General features: G+C 43.2%; 1 non-coding gene and 1 pseudogene across 1 annotated transcript; both read left to right on the top strand.

Annotated features, from left to right (window-relative positions):
- The first annotated feature begins 4,784 nt into the window (after positions 1-4,784).
- TRNAD-GUC lies at positions 4,785-4,858 on the top strand. The gene has a single exon. It is a non-coding gene; the product is annotated as a tRNA-Asp (tRNA).
- A 1,639-nt stretch (positions 4,859-6,497) lies between these two features.
- LOC125513688 overlaps positions 6,498-6,989 on the top strand; it is an 11,492-nt pseudogene continuing 11,000 nt past the window's right edge.

Below are 6,989 nucleotides of genomic sequence, written 5' to 3'. Positions count from 1 at the left end.
CATCTATAAAGTATCATCATTTTCTCATTGGAGTCTCCTAACCTTTTATTCTCGATCATCGAATTATGATTGAAGGGATCCATTAGGCCCTAACCTAATCCACCAGCGTATATAACGGGGCAACCCTAAAAATTAGGAGAGTTGTCCCATCCTCCACTTGTCGCTGCCGCCACTTCAAATCCTCTCGGGATCCCCTCACTCAATCTTCCTCAATCCCATCGCCCAGCCAATCCATCGAGCGCCTCCTCCTCCCTGTTCGAGCGCCTGCTTGTGTCTTGTTTGCTATTCTTCCTGTTCCTGTTACGAGACGACCTCGGCTCAAGCTGACCCCACACCGAAAGTCGTCAAGCAGTCTCGGGATCCATCAATCAGTGAGGAGGAAACCAAAACCTGTTGGAGTTCCCCGCCATCACCTCGCCTAGATCCGGGGGTTCATACCCTCCTATAGTAGAGATGTAAGTCGCAAAGGCTACTTGCCTACCGAGGGGGGAGAAATACCTAGTATCAAATTCACAAAGCAGCACATTTAGTAGTTGACATCTTTCTTTCTCGTTTTCATCGGAAAGGAGAGTTTTCACGTTAAGCAAGAAGAGCTACGAGTTGGAGGGCTATTTCACCGACCGTCACTTCTCCTTTGTATCCGCTGAAGACGCAAGTAGCCCAACGACAGGCTTGTGTGGAGTTGAATGACAACACGCAGAGGTCTTTTGGCGAAACTGGGGGCTCTTTGTCTAAAGGAAGAGCAAAGTCAACAGGCCAATCCCAGTTTCAGAATTGGAAGAAGCAGTAGGAGGTTCACCATCAGAAAGGCATGGGACAACAAACTCTCTTAAAGCTTTCTTCGAATAAGTCTTTCGCTTGACTTGGCTCAACGGCTTTAGTTCAGTAAATGCTTTCGTATGAAGCTTGAGTCAAGTCTAGTCTCATGCAGTGAAGATCGTCAAGCAATCATTGCTCGTCTCTCCGAAACCTATTGATAAGGAACGCGTTCAAGTGTATGGAATAATCAAACCTTTCACGTATTTGTTAACATAGCGTTAGACGATTGATTCCTCTCTTTCTCCATGGCCTGCTTCCCATAACTGGACTTAATAAAACTTACGAAATGCTAATTTGACCTAAATTTCCGGTTAACTGCTGACTTTCTTTGCTAGCTCACCCGAAACTCTGTCTTCAGAAGGAAATCTTGCTTGAGTACCTTACTTGAAAACAAACCGCTTGAGCTGTAACCGAAACAGAAAGGTTTGATGAGCCGCTGCTTGCTCTCTAACTACTCTTACCGCTTCTTCTTCTTGACCTCTGCTCACTGCTGCCAATGCTGTGACTGCTGCCCCTATCTCTAAAGCTGCGGATTACAGCTCCTGGTTCAAGTAGTTTTTTTGAAGTATGAGTCTTGTTTGTGACGTTCAATTCCAGAATGAACATTCAAAGGAAAAGTAGTATGGGACGCTGCTTGCTATTACTGACTGCGGCTGCCGACCGAAGAACTGAAGATCTTCAATCTATGTTTGAGTGCTCTTGCGAAAGAAAATAATTTCGAATGCAAAAATGACTTCAAAAATAGGATAGGATCGCGGATTCCATATATTTTTATAGAAAGAAAGATACTATACTCCGCATCTTTACACCGAATCCTTAAAAGCCATTTAATGCCTTCTTGCCTGCCTTCAGTTCATGCCTTCAGGCCGGCCTGCTCTTGCCTATGAATGAGATGCCTACTTCCCATTAAGTCAAAATACCTCATAGACATACATATTTTTAAGAATACTTAGTTAGTTAAAGAGAAAGATGGCTTTTGACAATTTTTTTATTCCCCTCGTTCCCGAGCAAGAAAACGGATGCGCTAACGCGCAACGGCTTTCGCGCTAGTTGCTTAATCCGTTGCTTGTTTGGAAGAATCCGCAAATGAATATTCTTTTTCGGTAATGATCATCTACAACTGAAAGACTGACGTCTTCCTCTACTCGATCCTTAGTTATACAATCTCCCTCCACCTCAATTTTTATGATCCTCATAGCCTTTTTTATTCGCGTCCTCCCCTGGATCTATTCCTGCCGCGTCCACGTCCTCTGCCTCCAGCAACTAGAGCTGCATCATCTTGTTCATTATTGAGAATTGGCCTCTTCTCACACCGTACCAGTTCTTTTTGCAGTTGAATCTTCCCGTTCTGGCTTATTGAGTGTATAGATTCTTTTTGAAATGCAATCTATTCCCACGTCACTCTTCTCATAACATATCCTGTTCTCCTCACTTTGATTCTGGATTCACCGGTAAATTTAAGACGGGGTTCTATGCTTTCTAGCCCCATTTGACAAAAGTGAGCTTCCCCTATCTCTTTTGTAGGAATCAGATAGCAATGCTCATTCATGAATAGCATTTCATGCTTCCGCTACTTCGTCGGAGAGATCCATGGAAACTCAAAAAAGAAAAGCGGACAACATTGTTCATACGATAGCCGGAAAAGTAAGTTCTCCCGCTGGCTATTCAAAAAAGAAAGACTTACTTATTCATAAACTTCCTTTTATCGAGCATAATAGCTCTTATACGCTTGTACAGAGGAGTATAAAACAATGTATATATATAGGTGTTTAGTATCCTACAAAAACATTAACATCCAAAGCACCGTAAGCTTGCTTTCTCTCCCGTTGACAGACAAAGAAAAGTTTTTTTAGACTTTTCTATGGTAGGCCTATGCTAGTGGAATATCTTTTTTGTTTGTATTCTAGCTTAGCTCTCTCTATTCTTTGCTTAAGCTATCGTGTCATGTAGATGGATGGCATCTCCCTATTCCCACATCCCCGGATATGATTAATGCATGGAAGCTAAGGAATTGGGTCATTCTTCAGCCCAAGATGCAAGCATTTGGACTCCATCCGAATATGGCAGTTGAACTCTTATAATAGGCTTATCTTGGGAAAAAACGCAAATAAAGAAGAGATTCTTGTTTACAAGCGGAACTCGAATGGGCTGCTAGCAGATTTGTTGGGGATGGCAAGTTAACACCGTGGGTAGGCTTGCCTTTCACTCGCTCTGGCACATTTTGGCGGAACGTAAATGTTATATATAGTGGAATTCTAGAGGTAAGTTAATGTTTTCAAAAATCCAAATGGAAAAGGATTTGCAAAAATATGCAGATTAGAAGCTAGTATCTCCAGTTTTATGAGAGAAAGAAGAGGAAGAATTGGCGAACATCCTAAAAAATGGTACTTTTGTCTCAATCCGATCAAAAACAAACATATTCTATTGTGTGTTGACCACCAGGAAACGAATGGATTAAGATGAAGACGGATGGTTCAATTAGCGAGCATGGGAAGGCTTGTGGAGGTTTAGCAATAAAAAAGGGATATATGCGTTCTCTCAAGCAGTTAAGAACAAGACCATACTCGAAGTCGAGCTCTTTTGCATTTGAACATGTATTCAAATAGCAGCTGAAAAGGAGTGTCAGAGGATTTGGATTGATTTGGATTCCCTAACGTAAGACATGGTCTACTCTCAAGATCCCAAAGTCTGCAGCTAAGGAAAGCCCCTTCTTCATAAGATCAAGAAAGTACGAGCATCTTTCGAAGATTGGAAAATCTCCCATACTTGGAGAGAAGCAAACCAACCGACCGATTTGCAATTGACTATGCTTAGTAGTTGACATCTTTGGTCTTCACATTTTCCCTTCCATTTTGTAAAGTTAGTAGAAGAGGATAGATCCGGTAAATTGACGAATGTCAATCTTCATTTTTGTAGATTAATACACTGGTAGGGGTCGATCAGGCAAATCCCAAAGCTGACCCCCGAACAGCTGCCAGACTGCTCTACTAATCTTCTCTCTCTTCAGAAAAACGGAACCTTCTCAAAGACTCCCTTTGCACTGAGAACACAATTTAGAACCCTCCTTCTCACAAGAAGGCAAACCTTGTATGTTGATCGAATCTTCTTTCGCATCCAGAAGAGAGGCTGTGGGCTATCCGAGAGAGTGGTTCAGGTGACTACCAGAGTCATTGATTAAGCAGGTCAGATGGGCTTAGTAGGGCTCGAACCTACAATATCACCGTTATGAGCGGTATGTTTCAACCAATTAAAATATAAGCCCAATCGGATCTCTACATGCCGGGAAGAGCGGACAGAAAGAGGAGACCTTTGCTCTATCTCCTTCTTCCTCTTCTTGGGGCCCCGGAGGGGTTCTTTGGCAAGCCCTATTAAAGAAGCTAAGTGACTTTTGTCACTCAAGTAGTGAGTTTGAGAGTGACCGTTAGGGCGACCACTTGTACTTCTAGGCCTTGGCGACCTATATGTTATGCAACACAGCTTCACTCGATTCAGTAAATCAATAGTTCAAACCAGCCCACTAATAGCTTAGATAGTGGCCCTTCCACTTTGGTATAGTTGACCCTACCTATTGACTCAAGGTTCATAGGAAGGGGGAACCCAGACGTAGTGGGATGTAGGCTTCAGTTGTTTTGGTACTTTTTCACTACGTCTTATTATTTGTTTTGTAACCGGCTTTTCACCGGCAGGTCAGTAGGCCTTTTAGAAGGCGAACAAACGAAAGTTCTCCGCGGGCGCTAGCGCTATCTTGTTTGCTTTTGTCAACTGAAGTTGCGCGTAGCGCCAACTAACTGATAGCTGATAGAGTGCGGAGCCCCTTCTCTAAGCGAGCAGAGCCATTTCTTTCCACTATCGTCAAAAGAAAAGGAAAAGTACTAAAGGCGAAGGGCATTCTGTTGTACAGCTACTTTGGTATAGTTACAAAGGTAACCGGTAGGTGACTATTGAATCGACAGTAGTTACGAAATGGGGAAATAGCTCAGTTGGTTAGAGTGCTGGTCTGTCACGCCAGAAGTCGCGGGTTCGAACCCCGTTTTCCTCGCCCGATCTTCCTCTTCCTGCCCGACTCATTTTGAAAACACTAGAAGCTGCTGATCCCAGCGTAGCATTCAAGACAATTGTACATTAAAAGGAAAACCAATAGATTTATAGGATATCTATCTAAATATGGCTCCTATCGTAAAACATGGGATCAACTAATAGTATATACCAACGCTCTGTCCCTAGGAACGTGATGCTTAGGTGCGAGGTGAAACACAAGTAGGAGATCGAGAAAAGAAATCATACGGATTGCAACCTGCAGATGAAGAATCTGCTTCATTGTTCCCACCATCTATATCAGATGTTTAATAAGAATAGGAATCGAATAAGCTGCTGATTGACTAAGGAAGCATTTGAAAAGAAAGGAAGGGTGATGCTTGTTAAACAAAGCTGCGTGTGGGGCCGCCACATATAGCTGTAGTTTCTGCTGTAGCATCGGTTATTTACGTTATTGATGTAGTAGCATCGGTTATTGCTCAGGTTATGAATGGCCCAATCTATCTATGGCAACCACCCCTACTTTTAGTAGATGGAGATGCGCACCTAGAAAAGACGGATGAAAGAGAACCTGCCCTTCTGACTTCTTCTCTTGTCCGTCCTTTACGCAAAGTGATCTATGGTCTCAACAAGCCCCGATAGCGTCGGTTTTTGAAGTTCAGCACAGTGGTTATGTTATCCAGGCAGGGTTTGCTCGGAGTGATCATGATTCGGCCATGCTCGTATCAGTTTATCCTCGAGGACGTGCTATTCTATTGTTGTATGTTGATGATATCAAACTGACTGGTGATTACTCCGTTACCATATCGCTGATCAAGTGTCGCCTTCATCAATTATTTGCTATGAAGGCGCTGACGCGCCCTAAGCCTTTTCTTGGCTTGGAGGTCGCACATTCTCCTCATGGATATTTGGTATCTCAGATCAAATAACGTCATGACTTGATCTCTCGAGCTCAACTCAATGATGAGAAGACTGTTGACACTCCCTTGGAGCTTTATGTTAAACTCCGTCCGACTGATGGCTCACCATTATCTGATCCGACGCAGTACAGACAGTAGGTCGGCAGTTTGGTTTATCTAACGATCTCTTGCCCAGATGGCTTTTCCTAAGAAAGTCAGCCTTTCATGGCTGCCCCCCAGTCAGTTCACTTTGCAGCAGTTCATCGGATTCTTAGATATATTCGAGGTACCTTTTCTTGAGCTGTCCTTTTTTCGTCATCATCTTCTTTAGAGTTGCGTGCAACTACTGATGCCGATTGGGCCTTCAGATAGGTGCTCAACTACAGGCTTATCTATTTTATGGGGAGACGAGACACTATCTTGGATGAGATAAAAGCAATAGACAGTTGCTCCTTCCACTGCCGAAGCGGAGTACCGTGCCATGGCACACTACTAGATAGATTGTATGGCTCCATTGGTGACTTTCTAATCGCGGGTTTCATTTGAAAAACCCCAACGACATTCATCTTGCGTCAAATCCGGTCTTTCATGCAAGAGTTTCATTTTTGGCCACTACTACGTTCGTTGAAAACTTCTTGATGGCACCATCATCTCATTACCTTATTTTTCCCTTCGACTTCGGCTATGACCAATGCCCCACCTAGCTGAATAGGCATAACAAAGCTACCTGAAAAAGGCAAGGTACAACTTAGATTGAAATCGACAAATTGCGTTTTGCCAGATGGATTCTTTAGAAAGATTCCCGGATAAAGTTCAGTATAATATTTAGTTATAATCTAAATAAAGGCGCATACGTGGGCGGGCAGGGGGCCCCACTACTTCTTCATTCAGGGGGGGGCTAGCCTCATGACTTCCCACTGGGCGAGGGGTGCACCTAACCCACCTACTCACTCATCAATTACGGTGTTCAGCTGACTTGCACAGAAAGACCCCTATTGTTTAGTAATTTGGCGCCCCATCTTTTGATTGACTGTTGTCAACTAATCTTTTCAATATTCAATTCTACTCTATGTTAGAACATTTCTGTGAATGCTATTTCGATCTAAGTGGTCCTATTCTCTGTCCCGTGCTAGGAAGCATTACTCCTCTTTTCATTCCAAATTCTTCATTAAGACCGATACGATTGATTGGTCTATGCATTTCTCTTATTACTTTTTTGTATCCCCCTGTTCCTCG

The sequence above is a fragment of the Triticum urartu genome, chromosome 6 (genome assembly GCF_003073215.2).
Source record: "Triticum urartu cultivar G1812 chromosome 6, Tu2.1, whole genome shotgun sequence".
Lineage (NCBI taxonomy): Eukaryota > Viridiplantae > Streptophyta > Magnoliopsida > Poales > Poaceae > Triticum > Triticum urartu.
Note: the sequence above shows the minus strand (reverse complement) of the source record. Positions and strands in the feature narration are given on the sequence as shown.